Below are 18483 nucleotides of genomic sequence, written 5' to 3'. Positions count from 1 at the left end.
AATGTATAATCCGCACAGTCTACTGTATGGGTAATGTATAATCCGCACAGTCTATTGTATGGGTAATGTATAATCCGCACAGTCTACTGTATGGGTAATGTATAATCCGCACAGTCTACTGTATGGGTAATGTATAATCCGCACAGTCTACTGTATGGGTAATGTATAATACGCACAGTCTACTGTACGGGTAATGTATAATCCGCACAGTCTATTGTACGGGTAATGTATAATCCGCACAGTCTATTGTACGGGTAATGTATAATCCGCACAGTCTATTGTACGGGTAATGTATAATCCGCACAGTCTATTGTACGGGTAATGTATAATCCGCACAGTCTATTGTACGGGTAATGTATAATCCGCACAGTCTATTGTATGGGTAATGTATAATCCGCACAGTCTATTGTATGGGTAATGTATAATCCGCACAGTCTATTGTATGGGCAATGTATAATCCGCACAGTCTATTGTATGGGTAATGTATAATCTGCACAGTCTATTGGTAATGGGTAATGTATAATCCGCACAGTCTATTGTACGGGTAATGTATAATCCGCACAGTCTATTGTACGGGTAATGTATAATCCGCACAGTCTATTGTATGGGTAATGTATAATCCGCACAGTCTATTGTACGGGTAATGTATAATCCGCACAGTCTATTGTATGGGTAATGTATAATCCGCACAGTATATTGTATGGGTAATGTATAATCCGCACAGTCTACTGTATGGGTAATGTATAATCCGCACAGTCTACTGTATGGGTAATGTATAATCCGCACAGTCTACTGTATGGGTAATGTATAATCCGCACAGTCTACTGTACGGGTAATGTATAATCCGCACAGTCTATTGTACGGGTAATGTATAATCCGCACAGTCTATTGTACGGGTAATGTATAATCCGCACAGTCTATTGTACGGGTAATGTATAATCCGCACAGTCTATTGTACGGGTAATGTATAATCCGCACAGTCTATTGTACGGGTAATGTATAATCCGCACAGTCTATTGTATGGGTAATGTATAATCCGCACAGTCTATTGTATGGGTAATGTATAATCCGCACAGTCTATTGTATGGGCAATGTATAATCCGCACAGTCTATTGTATGGGTAATGTATAATCTGCACAGTCTATTGGTAATGGGTAATGTATAATCCGCACAGTCTATTGTACGGGTAATGTATAATCCGCACAGTCTATTGTACGGGTAATGTATAATCCGCACAGTCTATTGTATGGGTAATGTATAATCCGCACAGTATATTGTACGGGTAATGTATAATCCGCACAGTCTATTGTACGGGTAATGTATAATCCGCACAGTCTATTGTATGGGTAATGTATAATCCGCACAGTATATTGTATGGGTAATGTATAATCCGCACAGTCTATTGTACGGGTAATGTATAATCCGCACAGTCTATTGTATGGGTAATGTATAATCCGCACAGTCTATTGTACGGGTAATGTATAATCCGCACAGTCTATTGTATGGGTAATGTATAATCCGCACAGTCTGCACTGGACCTCAGCCAAGACTTATCTCCAAAGAGAGAGAAGCTCCACCCAGGGCTTATATGGGGGAGACTAGCAGGGAGCCCATAGGTCACTCTTGGGATCACCTGGTCATTGGTACCACCTGGGTAACAATCACATGACATATCACATGGTATAACTCTTAAAGAAACATTACATTTTATAACACTTTACATGGTAAAACATATTTACAATGGGAAAACAAGTGCAGGGGGCCCCGGGGACACTGAAGGAGGCTGCCTGACAGGACAGCAGGAGCGCGGGGTAACACCTTCCATACTACGAAACAAGATAAGGATGAGTCCATGTGGCATGATGAATGTCCATACATGCTCTTTAAATATATGGGATTAATTTGATTTTGTAACTGCTTTCTGAAGACACTCAAGACAACAATATACATATCAATATACATAGATTCACGGATTGGGCTGCTGGAGGCTATCTACCCAATACCTTGGCTGCTGGGGCCCCTTGGTTCTTAACTCTTCTCCCCAGAACTCAATATACGTTGTTACACTATACAACAGTGTTACCTTTACATTTATCACTTCTGTTGCTCTACGTGCATTATCTAGATATCAGGTGAACCCTCTGGTCAGTACCCTGTACACGTAGACAGGAGGGAAACATTAGACACATAACTGTATATATATATTTAGAACTTGTGGACTGGGACAACAAATAATGTTACAGTCCTATCTTAACTATAGAAGTAATTTACAAATCTGTTTACCTTTCTAGAGCCCGATGATATATATATATAAAAAAAGGTTTTCCTGGATAACCCCTTTAAACAAATTTGTAAATTACTTCTATAAAAAAAAAAAAAAAAAAAAATCTTAATCCTTTCAGTACTTATAAACTGCCTAAGTTGAGTTATTATTTTCTGTCTAAGTGCTCTCTGATGACACCTGTCTCAGGAACTGTCCAGGGTAAAAGCAAATTCCCGAAACAAACCTATTCTGCTCTGTGCAGTTCCCGAGACAAGCAGAGGTGTCAGCAGAGAGCACTGTTGCCAGACAGAAAAGAGCAACTCAACTTCAGCAGCTGATAATTATTGGAAGGATTGTTTAACTTTCTGGAGCCAGTTGATATAAAAAAAAAAATAGTAGTTTTTTCCTTGATGACCCCTTTTAAGATTACATTTTGGTTTATTTATAAATATAGATATATATATATATATATATATATATATATTTTTTTTTTTTTTTTTGCAAACTGAATAGTGATGATTCTACTTACAATAATCCTCTCCTGGTGAACACAGGAAGCCGCAGGGTTAACCACAGGTCCAGTTACTACAATGCAGTGTCAGGGTTGTCACCCAGCCCCCCTTATAATGTTCCAAAATAGTCTGAGCCAAAAAAGTGACATGTCACCGGAAAGGCAGCAAGATAACACTGTGCCTGGGAGGCGTTCACCACGGTATATACCGTAACGTCTCTGATATTATAGAATTGCGTAGTCCTGGATGGGATCAGTGGTGAAGCGCACATTAGCAGCATTCCCATTGTTGACCTCATATGGCAGTGTTTCCCAACCAGGGTGCCTCCAGCTGTTGCAAAACTACAACTCCCAGCATGCCCGGACAGCCTTCGGCTGTCCGGGCATGCTGGGAGTTGTAGTTTTGCAACAGCTGGACAGTCGCAGGGTTGGGGTTTACTGACAACAGGCTGTCCGGGCATGCTGGGACTTGTAGTTTTGCAACAGCTGGAGGCACCCTGGTTGGGAAACACTGTAATATGGGAGCTCTATGGCTGGTATATACTGGGCGTGCACCATTTTGCTGGCACAACCAATTCTCCAACTATCAAATACGTCTAACAGCACCCGCACGATAAAGGTGGCGACGTGTCCGTATAGTTACTATATTGCGGTATATATCCCAGTAGCCAGACCTGACAGACAGGTTTTTCTCCAGTTCATGTTTAAAGGGGTACTCTGGTGAAAAACATTTTTTTTTTTTTTATTAAATCAACTGGTGCCAGAAAGTTAAACAGATTTGTAAATTACGTCTATTAAAAAAATCTTAATCCTTCCTGTACTTATTAGCTGCTGAATACTACAGTGGAAATTCTTTTCCGTTTGAAACACAGAGCTGTCTGCTGACATCACGAGCACAGTGCTCTCTGCTGACACCTCTGTCCATTTTAGGAACTGTCCAGGGTAAAAGGAAATCCCCCATAGCAAACATATGCTGTTCTGGACAGTTCCAAAAATGGACAGAGATGTCAGCAGAGAGCACCGCGCTCGTGATGTCAGCAGAGAGCTCTGTGTTTCAAAAAGAAAAGAATTTCCGCCGTAGTATTCAGCAGCTAATAAGTACAGGAAGGGTTAAGACTTTTTTTTAATAGAAGTAATTTACAAATCTGTTTAACTTTCTGGCACCAGTTGATTTAAAAAAAGAAAAAGTTTTTCACCGGAGTACCCCTTTAATTCTGTCGCAAAAGTCACCAAAACAAAAATGAGCGTGCGATACGTGAACAGTCATCTACGTGTGTGGTGTATTACGGATACGGTTTGGCGTGTATTATATTTCATGCACTTTTCTAGATCCTATAATCTGTTTGTGGCAGGCGGGGCGGTGACTCTACAGATATAATGGCGACACGCAGATATTCTTACTAAAGAGGAAGCGTCCATGTGTGAGAATCACTTGTGCCGCACTATAGGGTGACAATGAAATCTACTATATATATTGCGCAAAAGGCGTTCACTGACCCCCACCCCCACCGCTTCAGTGCTTTGTCTGACCTCTCCCATGGGGAGGCAGCTTACAGCAGCAGAAACCTCCGCTGTTGCTCTTCGGGTGCGTTCACACGACATAATTCCCGCGGAATTCCGCAATCGGAATACCGCACTGTGAACATCAACGTCTTCCGCGAGACAGTTCCGAGGCTGAAATCATTCCGCGCAAAGAAGGAACATGTTCTTTCTTTGTGCGGAAATCCGCAAGTACTGCATAGCCGTCAATGGTGATGGCGCAGTGCCGCGCGGTGCTACGGCCGCCAGAATGGAATCTCCGCTTACGGAATTCTGCGAGCGGAGATTCCGCAGTGTTAACGTACTTTAGGCTGGGTTCACACTACGGTATCTCTGGGCAGAATTTCTGGTGGAGATCGAGCCGGCGGCACTAGGACCACGTGGACTGCATTGCCGTCCCCATAGACGGCAATGCATTTGTGGGTGGATCATTTGGGAGATCTGCTCAGAAATGCATTGACATCTATGGGGACGGCAATGTAGCCCGCACGGTCCTAGTTCCTATTGGGCAGGTGATGGGCAGTGCCTGGTTTCCTCCAGACATGATGCTGCCCCCACCATAATCACTGTAGGGATGGTATTGGGCAGGTGATGGGCAGTGCCTGGTTTCCTCTATACATGATGCTGCCCCCACCATGATCACTGTAGGGATGGTATTGGGCAGGTGATGGGCAGTGCCTGGTTTCCCCCAGACATGATGCTGCCCCCACCATGATCACTGTAGGGATGGTATTGGGTAGGTGATGGGCAGTGCCTGGTTTCCCCCAGACATGATGCTGCCCCCACCATGATCACTGTAGGGATGGTATTGGGCAGGTGATGGGCAGTGCCTGGTTTCCCCCAGACATGATGCTGCCCCCACCATGATTACTGTAGGGATGGTATTGGGCAGGTGATGGGCAGTGCCTGGTTTCCTCCAGACATGATGCTGCCCCCACCATGATCACTGTAGGGATGGTATTGGGCAGGTGATGGGCAGTGCCTGGTTTCCTCCAGACATGATGCTGCCCCCACCATGATCACTGTAGGGATGGTATTGGGCAGGTGATGGGCAGTGCCTGGTTTCCCCCAGACATGATGCTGCCCCCACCATGATCACTGTAGGGATGGTATTGGGCAGGTGATGGGCAGTGCCTGGTTTCCCCCAGACATGATGCTGCCCCCACCATGATCACTGTAGGGATGGTATTGGGCAGGTGATGGGCAGTGCCTGGTTTCCCCCAGACATGATGCTGCCCCCACCATGATCACTGTAGGGATGGTATTGGGTAGGTGATGGGCAGTACCTGGTTTCCTCCAGACATGATGCTGCCCCACCATGATCACTGTAGGGATGGTATTGGGCAGGTGATGGGCAGTGCCTGGTTCCCCCCAGACATGATGCTGCCCCCACCATGATCACTGTAGGGATGGTATTGGGCAGGTGATGGGCAGTGCCTGGTTTCCTCCAGACATGATGCTGCCTCCACCATGATCACTGTAGGGATGGTATTGGGCAGGTGATGGGCAGTGCCTGGTTTCCCCCAGACATGATGCTGCCCCACCATGATCACTGTAGGGATGGTATTGGGCAGGTGATGGGCAGTGCCTGGTTCCCCCCAGACATGATGCTGCCCCCACCATGATCACTGTAGGGATGGTATTGGGCAGGTGATGGGCAGTGCCTGGTTTCCTCCAGACATGATGCTGCCTCCACCATGATCACTGTAGGGATGGTATTGGGCAGGTGATGGGCAGTGCCTGGTTTCCTCCAGACATGATGCTGCCCCCACCATGATCACTGTAGGGATGGTATTGGGCAGGTGATGGGCAGTGCCTGGTTTCCTCTATACATGATGCTGCCCCCACCATGATCACTGTAGGGATGGTATTGGGCAGGTGATGGGCAGTGCCTGGTTTCCCCCAGACATGATGCTGCCCCCACCATGATCACTGTAGGGATGGTATTGGGCAGGTGATGGGCAGTACCTGGTTTCCTCCAGACATGATGCTGCCCCCACCATGATCACTGTAGGGATGGTATTGGGCAGGTGATGGGCAGTGCCTGGTTTCCTCCAGACATGATGCTGCCCCCACCATGATCACTGTAGGGATGGTATTGGGCAGGTGATGAGCAGTACCTGGTTTCCTCCAGACATGATGCTGCCCCCACCATGATCACTGTAGGGATGGTATTGGGCAGGTGATGGGCAGTGCCTGGTTTCCTCCAGACATGATGCTGCCCCCACCATGATCACTGTAGGGATGGTATTGGGCAGGTGATGGGCAGTGCCTGATTTCCTCCAGACATGATGCTGCCCCCACCATGATCACTGTAGGGATGGTATTGGACAGGTGATGGGCAGTGCCTGGTTTCCCCCAGACATGATGCTGCCCCCACCATGATCACTGTAGGGATGGTATTGGGTAGGTGATGGGCAGTACCTGGTTTCCTCCAGACATGATGCTGCCCCCACCATGATCACTGTAGGGATGGTATTGGGTAGGTGATGGGCAGTACCTGGTTTCCTCCAGACATGATGCTGCCCCCACCATGATCACTGTAGGGATGGTATTGGGCAGGTGATGGGCAGTGCCTGGTTTCCCCCAGACATGATGCTGCCCCCACCATGATCACTGTAGGGATGGTATTGGGCAGGTGATGGGCAGTGCCTGGTTTCCTCCAGACATGATGCTGCCCCCACCATGATCACTGTAGGGATGGTATTGGGCAGGTGATGGGCAGTGCCTGGTTTCCTCCAGACATGATGCTGCCCCCACCATGATTACTGTAGGGATGGTATTAGGCAGGTGATGGGCAGTGCCTGGTTTCCCCCAGACATGATGCTGTCCCCACCATGATCACTGTAGGGATGGTATTGGGCAGGTGATGGGCAGTACCTGGTTTCCCCCAGACATGATGCTGCCCCCACCATGATCACTGTAGGGATGGTATTGGGCAGGTGATGGGCAGTGCCTGGTTTCCTCCAGACATGACGATGCCCCCACCATGATCACTGTAGGGATGGTATTGGGCAGGTGATGGGCAGTGCCTGGTTTCCCCCAGACATGATGCTGCCCCCACCATGATCACTGTAGGGATGGTATTGGGCAGGTGATGGGCAGTGCCTGGTTTCCCCCAGACATGATGCTGCCCCCACCATGATCACTGTAGGGATGGTATTGGGCAGGTGATGGGCAGTGACTGGTTTCCCCCAGACATGATGCTGCCCCCACCATGATCACTGTAGGGATGGTATTGGGCAGGTGATGGGCAGTGCCTGGTTTCCCCCAGACATAATGCTGCCCCCACCATGATCACTGTAGGGATGGTATTGGGCAGGTGATGCGCAGTGCCTGGTTTCCCCCAGACATGATGCTGCCCCCACCATGATCACTGTAGGGATGGTATTGGGCAGGTAATGGGTAGTGCCTGGTTTCCCCCAGACATGATGCTGCCCCCACCATGATCACTGTAGGGATACATGGCCCAGTGGTATATGCCATGCACAGTAATTCACTGGTACTATGGGTCTCCATTCCCTGGTAACATAGTGGTAGATACTGTTTTCAGTCCTTGATAACCTGGTGGTATGTAAGAGGAGTAGAAATACAGTGGCACATACTGTACGTAGTCCCTGGTTGTATGTAAGAGGAATAGGAATCAGGTGGCACATACTGTCCGTAGTCCCTGGTGATCTAGTGATAATACATCAAGATGGCTGATAAGAATGGGACTGAATCATCGGGCAGATAATTCAATGAGTCAGTGGTGTCCGCATTGTACTGCCTCATATTCCTGACACCTCAGCTGACAACATGGCTACCGCTATTGTGTAGGTGTCAATGTTATAACCACATTCATACGGCAGACACTATGGAGGAAAGTTCAGGACTGTCTGCGGCCATATCCCCGTGAGTACATTATTACTAAGCAGAACCTTGCACAAGGCCCCATTCATCTGCACAACTCATTAATGGGAAAACAACTGGTGCCGGACGCCGAAAAATAATCGTTTCCAGAATATGGATTACGTCTATTATATTCCCACTTGGAACTGGTTTAAAATAATTCTATAACCGGGACTGTAATAAAACGGGCCGCCTAGATCTGGTTTTATCGATTACACCCAGACACTGAAATATGTCTCGATTTTCCAAATGGGAGATAAGATTTTTTTACATTTTGGGGGCAGCCATCTTACCTGAGCTGTGTTTACCAGAATTTAGAGATATGACACAATAGACAGGAGCTGTCCCACTGAAACAAATAGGAAAGGCTTCTGGACATACTCTGTGACCTTTATAGAGGTCATTTCACAGGGAGAGGGAGGCTGATCTGTGACCCTGTTATATCACATCATACATCTATATGGATAATACCTGGACCCTGTTATATCACATCATACATCTATATGGGTGATACCTGGACCCTGTTATATCACATCATACATCTATATGGGTGATACCTGGACCCTGTTATATCACATCATACATCTATATGGATGATACCTGGACCCTGTTATATCACATCATACATCTATATGGATGATACCTGGACCCTGTTATATCACATCATACATCTATATGGATGATACCTGGACCCTGTTATATCACATCATACATCTATATGGATGATACCTGGACCCTGTTATATCACATCATACATCTATATGGATGATACCTGGACCCTGTTATATCACATCATACATCTATATGGATGATACCTGGACCCTGTTATATCACATCATACATCTATATGGATGATACCCGGACCCTGTTATATCACATCATACATCTATATGGATGATACCGAGACCCTGTTATATCACATCATACATCTATATGGATGATACCTGGACCCTGATATATCACATCATACATCTATATGGATGATACCTGGACCCTGTTATATCACATCATACATCTATATGGATGATACCCGGACCCTGTTATATCACATCATACATCTATATGGATGATACCTGGACCCTGCTATATCACATCATACATCTATATGGATGATACCTGGACCCTGTTATATCACATCATACATCTATATGGATGATACCTGGACCCTGATATATCAAATCATACATCTATATGGGTGATACCCGGACCCTGCTATATCACATCATACATCTATATGGATGATACCCGGACCCTGCTATATCACATCATACATCTATATGGATGATACCTGGACCCTGATATATCACATCATACATCTATATGGATGATACCCGGACCCTGTTATATCACATCATACATATATATGGATGATACCTGGACCCTGTTATATCACATCATACATCTGTATGGATGATACCCGGAACCTGTTATATCACATCATACATCTATATGGATGATACCTGGACCCTGTTATATCACATCATACATCTATATGGATGATACCTGGACCCTGTTATATCAAATCATACATCTATATGGATGATACCCGGACCCTGTTATATCACATAATACATCTATATGGATGATACCCGGATCCTGTTATATCACATCATACATCTATATGGATGATACCTGGACCCTGTTATATCACATCATACATCTATATGGATGATACCTGGACCCTGTTATATCACATCACACATCTATATGGATGATACCCGGACCCTGTTATATCACATCATACATCTATATGGGCGATACCTGGACCCTGTTATATCACATCATACATCTATATGGGCGATACCTGGACCCTGTTATAATCACATCATACATCTATATGGATGATACCCGGACCCTGTTATATCACATCATACATCTATATGGATGATACCCGGACCCTGTTATATCACATCATACATCTATATGGATGATACCTGGACCCTGATATATCACATCATACATCTATATGGATGATACCTGGACCCTGTTATATCACATCATACATCTATATGGATGATACCTGGACCCTGTTATATCACATCATACATCTATATGGATGATACCGGACCCTGCTATATCACATCATACATCTATATGGATGATACCTGGACCCTGTTATATCACATCATACATCTATATGGATGATACCTGGACCCTGTTATATCACATCATACATCTATATGGGTGATACCTGGACCCTGTTATATCACATCATACATCTATATGGATGATACCTGGACCCTGATATATCACATCATACATCTATATGGATGATACCTGGACCCTGTTATATCACATCATACATCTATATGGATGATACCTGGACCCTGTTATATCACATCATACATCTATATGGATGATACCTGGACCCTGTTATATCACATCATACATCTATATGGGTGATACCGGACCCTGTTATATCACATCATACATCTATATGGATGATACACGGACCCTGTTATATCACCTCATACATCTATATGGATGATACCTGGACCCTACTATATCACATCATACATCTATATGGATGATACCCGGACCCTGTTATATCACATCACACATCTATCTATATGGGCGATACCTGGACCCTGTTCTATCACATCATACATCTATATGGATGATACCTGGACCCTGTTATATCACATCATACATCTATATGGATGATACCTGGACCCTGTTATATCACATCACACATCTATATGGATGATACCCGGACCCTGTTATATGGATGATACCCGGACCCTGTTATATCACATCATACATCTATATGGATGATACCTGGACCCTGATATATCACATCATACATCTATATGGATGATACCCGGACCCTGTTATATCACATCATACATCTATATGGATGATACCTGGACCCTGTTATATCACATCATACATCTATATGGATGATACCTGGACCCTGTTATATCACATCATACATCTATATGGATGATACCTGGACCCTGTTATATCACATCATACATCTATATGGATGATACCTGGACCCTGTTATATCACATCATACATCTATATGGATGATACCTGGACCCTGTTATATCACATCATACATCTATATGGATGATACCTGGACCCTGTTATATCACATCATACATCTATATGGATGATACCTGGACCCTGTTATATCACATCATACATCTATATGGATGATACCTGGACCCTGTTATATCACATAATACATCTATATGGATGATACCTGGACCCTGTTATATCACATCATACATCTATATGGATAATACCTGGACCCTGTTATATCACATCATACATCTATATGGATGATACCTGGACCCTGATATATCACATCATACATCTATTTGGATGATACCTGGACCCTGTTATATCACATCATACATCTATATGGATGATACCTGGACCCTGATATATCACATCATACATCTATATGGATGATACCCGGACCCTGTTATATCACATCATACATCTATATGGATGATACCTGGACCCTGTTATATCACATCATACATCTGTATGGATGATACCCGGAACCTGTTATATCACATCATACATCTATATGGATGATACCTGGACCCTGTTATATCACATCATACATCTATATGGATGATACCTGGACCCTGTTTATATCACATCATACATCTATATGGATGATACCCGGACCCTGTTATATCACATAATACATCTATATGGATGATACCCGGACCCTGTTATATCACATCATACATCTATATGGATGATACCTGGACCCTGTTATATCACATCATACATCTATATGGATGATACCTGGACCCTGTTATATCACATCATACATCTATATGGATGATACCTGGACCCTGTTATATCACATCATACATCTATATGGATGATACCTGGACCCTGTTATATCACATCATACATCTATATGGATGATACCTGGACCCTGTTATATCACATCATACATCTATATGGATGATACCTGGACCCTGTTATATCACATCATACATCTATATGGATGATACCTGGACCCTGATATATCACATCATACATCTATATGGATGATACCCGGACCCTGTTATATCACATCATACATCTATATGGATGATACCTGGACCCTGTTATATCACATCATACATCTGTATGGATGATACCCGGAACCTGTTATATCACATCATACATCTATATGGATGATACCTGGACCCTGTTATATCACATCATACATCTATTTGGATGATACCTGGACCCTGTTATATCACATCATACATCTATATGGATGATACCCGGACCCTGTTATATCACATAATACATCTATATGGATGATACCCGGATCCTGTTATATCACATCATACATCTATATGGATGATACCTGGACCCTGTTATATCACATCATACATCTATATGGATGATACCCGGACCCTGTTATATCACATCATACATCTATATGGATGATACCTGGACCCTGTTATATCACATCATACATCTATATGGATGATACCTGGACCCTGTTATATCACATCACACATCTATATGGATGATACCCGGACCCTGTTATATCACATCATACATTTATATGGATAATACCGGACCCTGTTATATCACATCATACATCTATATGGATGATACCTGGACCCTGTTATATCAAATCATACATCTATATGGATGATACCCGGACCCTGTTATATCACATCATACATCTATATGGATGATACCTGGACCCTGTTATATCACATCATACATTTATATGGATAATACCGGACCCTGTTATATCACATCATACATCTATATGGGCGATACCTGGACCCTGTTATATCACATCATACATCTATATGGGCGATACCTGGACCCTGTTATATCACATCATACATCTATATGGATGATACCTGGACCCTGATATATCACATCATACATCTATATGGATGATACCTGGACCCTGTTATATCACATCATACATTTATATGGATAATACCGGACCCTGTTATATCACATCATACATCTATATGGGCGATACCTGGACCCTGTTATATCACATCATACATCTATATGGATGATACCCGGACCCTGTTATATCACATCATACATCTATATGGATGATACCTGGACCCTGTTATATCACATCATACATCTATATGGATGATACCGGACCCTGATATATCACATCATACATCTATATGGATGATACCCGGACCCTGTTATATCACATCATACATCTATATGGGTGATACCGGACCCTGTTATATCACATCATACATCTATATGGATGATACACGGACCCTGTTATATCACCTCATACATCTATATGGATGATACCTGGACCCTACTATATCACATCATACATCTATATGGATGATACCCGGACCCTGTTATATCACATCACACATCTATCTATATGGGCGATACCTGGACCCTGTTATATCACATCATACATCTATATGGATGATACCTGGACCCTGTTATATCACATCATACATCTATATGGATGATACCCGGACCCTGTTATATCACATCATACATCTATATGGAGGATACCTGGACCCTGTTATATCACATCATACATCTATATGGATGATACCCAGACCCTGTTATATCACATCATACATCTATATGGATGATACCTGGACCCTGCTTTATCACATCATACATCTATATGGATGATACCTGGACCCTGTTATATCACATCATACATCTATATGGGTGATACCCGGACCCTGTTATATCACATCATACATCTATATGGATGATACCTGGACCCTGTTATATCACATAATACATCTATATGGATGATACCCGGACCCTGTTATATCACATCATACATCTATATGGATGATACCCGGACCCTGCTATATCACATCATACATCTATATGGATGATACCTGGACCCTGTTATATCACATCATACATCTATATGGATGATACCCGGACCCTGCTATATCACATCATACATCTATATGGATGATACCCGGATCCTGTTATATCACATCATACATCTATATGGAGGATACCTGGACCCTGTTATATCACATCATACATCTATATGGATGATACCTGGACCCTGTTATATCACATCATACATCTATATGGATGATACCTGGACCCTACTATATCTGTGTTTACAGGGTTAATAATCTGATTATATTGTATTGACCACCAATGTATGGGGAGTGATGTTTTTCACTATTCATCATGAGTCATTCATAAAACACAGGAGGGTTTATGGTGACAATGGGATCAGAACACGACATCTATTCAAATGAGGGGTGGAGGGGGAGGGGCTGGATATTTGCCTGTCAGGTGATTCCATTGTAATTTGGCTCCTGAGTTTACAGACATCGTAACCAAACATCTCAACACCAGACCCATAATATAGGAAGATGGGATGGCCGAGGGCCACACCGGCGTAGGGTCTGGGTGTTCTCCCCGTATTAGCTTCCTATGACACTGTCCTCGGTGTGATGGAGCGGAGTGTTAGTGTAGCATGTGGTACGGTGTATAGCGTAGGGAACCTGTGCTGTATATTGTACCATCATGCTTTGTGTGATTGTAATTGACTGTATGACTGAATGAGATAGGGAAATTACATAGTGAGAATTGATGTAAGGGCCCTTTAAGACGGCAGTAAAACAAGCGCCAATCTCTATGATCGTCACTCGTCTGCAAATCCTTAAATGGTCACACTCATTAAAACTATTTTTTTGCTATTGCCCTCCTTATGGTAAATAAAAAATCTTTCTAATGTACTTTGTTTAAAAAAATGAAGTTTTCTATGTTTTATTTGTGTTTAAAAAAAGCTGCCACTAGGTGTCTCCCTACTTGTCCAGAGCACATTTCTTGCACGGACTTCGGACTCCTGCTGGCCTGGCTGAAGTCCAAAATCAGGAAATGCAGTCTGGAGTGCTGAGGGGTGTGTGAAGCCTTAGCCAATCATAGCTCATCTCACACTGAACTGAAGTTCTCCCCTGTATGGCTTCAGATGATGTCACGCCTGCTGGGGAACGCCCCCTTCCCAGTCTGTGAATCTGACTGAGACTGAGCAGAAAATACAGAGCAATATCAAGGTAGAAAACTAAAAAATATATAAAAATAAAGGCCGGGGGTGGTTTATCATGATGGGGGCAGTGACCTGGGAGGACATTTAGGAAGATCATGACAGGTACTCTTTAACAAGGCCCGATCAGTCATGTGACTCTGGATTGTTTGTGCAGCCCTTTAAAATCATCATAATGGGCTAGACATGGGGCCGGAGAGGACAATTATTTTATTGGCCGTACAAAAGATGCATCAGGCGATGGATGCGCCGATCCAGGACCTTTTAGGTTATGTTTACACGCCCCATCCCATAAACTTGCATTGAGGGGGTGTGGTGTGATGTCACGAGGGGGGTGGTCATGACATCACAATCCCTGCAGCCCGCACCCAACGTTTGGAAGAAAATGTTCCCATCGCTGGGGCAGCTGAGTACCCCTTTAAGTAATGACAATCTCTGTACAGCGCTGTAGAATATGTTGGTGCTATGTAAGCAATAGGAAATAGTTGTGGAAGAGATCACACATGATATGCTTGGATACACCAGCTCTGCAGACAGTATCACACAAAAGGCTTAGATACAGCTGTTCAATAGGCAGTCTCACACATGATAGGCTTAGATACAGCTGTTCAATAGGCAGTATCACACATGATAGGCTTAGATACAGCAGTCCAATAGGCAGTATCACACATGATAGGCTTAGATACAGCAGTTCAATACGCAGTATCACACATGATAGGCTTAGATACAGCTGTTCAATAGACCGTTTCACACATGATAGGCTTAGATACAGCAGTTCAATAGGCAGTCTCACACATGATAGGTTTAGATACAACAGTTCAATAGGCAGTATCACACATGATAGGCTTAGATACAGCTGTTCAATAGGCAGTCTCACACGATAGGCTTAGATACAGCTGTTCAATAGGCAGTCTCACACGATAGGCTTAGATACAGCTGTTCAATAGGCAGTATCACACATGATCGGCTTAGATACAGCTGTTCAATAGGCAGTATCACACATGACAGGCTTAGATACAGCTGTTCAGTAGGCAGTCTCACACGATAGGCTTAGATACAGCTGTTCAATAGGCAGTATCACATGTGATGGGTTTAGATAAACCAGTTTAACAGTCAGCATCACACAAGCATGCAGGCTTATATACACTAATTCAGCGCGCAGTATCACACATGATAAGCTTAGATACAGAAGCTGAGTAGTCGGCATCAGGCAGCGCTTATCTTTTATCAGTAGTGATGAACTTTACCATAGAGAAACAAGAAGTCTGATGTGATGTAACTACAGTGTTGCAGAACAGAAGTGGTGAAAGTCTTTCATAAATATGGAGGATGTCTCATTCTCCATGTATCCCCCCCCCTTTATGACTGATGTACACGCCGGAATTCCTCCCTACCACTAAATGTTCTTACATACACTATGGGTGTTTAGCTCAGTAGAGATGGGCAGGCGGCAGTAAACAGTCAGAGACAGGGACACAGTACAAAAACTAAACCTTCTTGTCCAGCACCAACTAAACACTTTTCCCTCATTATACAGGTGGCTTACTACCAGCCGCTCGACAAAACAAAACTTCAAATATAGTATTCCATGCTAAGAGGAGTAGTAATGTGGCACTCACCCCAACTGTAATGCAAGCAGGTACTTTTAGGACTTTCAGGTTGACAAGGACATCAAAGAGCAGGGAAGGCAGACAAGATCTTGTGCGGGCGGGTTAACAATCACACGGGGTGACGGTCCGTATCGCGCGGTTGTGTTTTGTCAGGCCCCCCGCCCGGATTTTTACTTTTTTTCTGAGAGTGCTTGCCAGAGGTAGCCTGACTGCCATTAGGTACCGAGATGAGATCCTCAGACCCCTTGTGAGACCATATGCTGGTGCGGTTGGCCCTGGGTTCCTCCTAATACAAGACAATGCTAGACCTCATGTGGCTGGAGTGTGTCAGCAGTTCCTACAAGAGGAAGGCATTGATGCTATGGACTGGCCGCCCGTTCCCCTGAATTCGATTGAGCACATCTGGGACGTCTCGCTCCATCCACCACAGACTGTCCAGGAGTTGTCGGATGCTTTAGTCCAGGTCTGGGAGGACATCCCTCAGGAGACCATCCTCCACCTCATCAGGAGCATGCCCAGGCGTTGTAGGGAGGTCATACGGGCACGTGGAGGCCACACACACTACTGATCCTCATTGGGACTTGTATTAAGGACATTACATAAAGTTGGATCGGCCTGTAGTGGGGTTTTCCACTGTGATTTTGAGTGTGAATCCATATCCAGACCTCCATGCATTTGATTTCCATTGATAATTTTTGTGGGATTTTGTTGTCACATTCAACTATGTAAAGAGGAAAGTATTTCATACGATTAGATCATTCATTCAGATCTAGGATGTGGTATCGCAGGGTTCACTTTAGTTTTTTGAGCAGTGTATATTAAGCAGCCAGAGAAGACCACAGGGGCAACAGGAGCCATGCATATCAGGCAGGATAATTTCCAGGGAACATAACAGGCTTTGGAGTTTATTTTTATTTTTTATATTTATACTTCCCTAGGGAACCCCTTTAATGTTTTGCCATCATATAAACCGTTTTTGATTCTTACAGGGCCCATTTAAGTAGATAAGTCAGGGAAAGAGTTAATTATTCCTGCCCCCACCATGGCTTGGGGTCAGACACTGCATAAGTATTCCACCTCCTGGACCCTCAGGCTAATGTGACTTTTAGTGTTTCTGGAAATTCCACTAGAAAGCCAGTAGAAAAGGCATCTCCGGTAAGTGAACCCAGCGCTGAGGATAGTGGAATAGTAACAATAAGGAAGTCCCATGGGTCTCCGCCTACAGCTCAGTTCCCTTTCAGTGAGCGTGGTGCGAGGCCGGGAGCTGCCACTATCAGGCTATAGAGGTAAAATCTATTACATGTTTTTTTGGTATGTGTTGTTATAGTTGCAAAACTACAAATCCCAGCATGCCCAGACAGCCGAAGGCTGTCTGGGCATGCTGGGAATTGTAGTTTTGCAACACTGGTCTAATGCATCCAGTAAGTCAATGTGTTGTATATTCATTCTATGGAAGACTGCCTTCTTCAGTATTTGTCCTAGATGCCCCCTTTAGATCTCCTACATGTACCCTAGCTACCCCCTTTACTATCTTTACCCCAGGTGACCCTTTAGCGTCCCTTTTAGCATCTCCGGGTGCTTCTCTGCCCGTCAGGGTAACCACGTTCTGCAGCAAGTTCTCCTATTAATCCTGGATCTAGTGGCCCCTATGACTATCTCTGACTAA

The 18483-nt window shown here is 43.9% G+C and overlaps 1 protein-coding gene across 6 annotated transcripts in view; it reads left to right on the top strand.

The window, feature by feature from the left end:
- The window catches only part of TOR4A (torsin family 4 member A), a 49979-nt gene that overhangs the window by 19314 nt on the left and 12182 nt on the right, over window positions 1-18483 (top strand). Inside the window, exon 1 of one of the 6 annotated variants that reach the window (XM_056541134.1) lies at window positions 17909-17972. The exons of 4 other annotated variants lie outside the window; for them this stretch is intronic. The gene's annotated coding sequence lies outside the window, so the exon portion shown is untranslated. Of the gene's footprint in view, window positions 1-17908; window positions 17973-18061; window positions 18104-18483 lie in introns of those variants that run through there. One more of the 6 variants, XM_056541131.1, reaches the window with a different exon arrangement.

This window comes from Hyla sarda, chromosome 9 (genome assembly GCF_029499605.1).
Source record: "Hyla sarda isolate aHylSar1 chromosome 9, aHylSar1.hap1, whole genome shotgun sequence".
NCBI classification, from domain to species: Eukaryota; Metazoa; Chordata; class Amphibia; order Anura; family Hylidae; genus Hyla; species Hyla sarda.
Note: the sequence above shows the minus strand (reverse complement) of the source record. Positions and strands in the feature narration are given on the sequence as shown.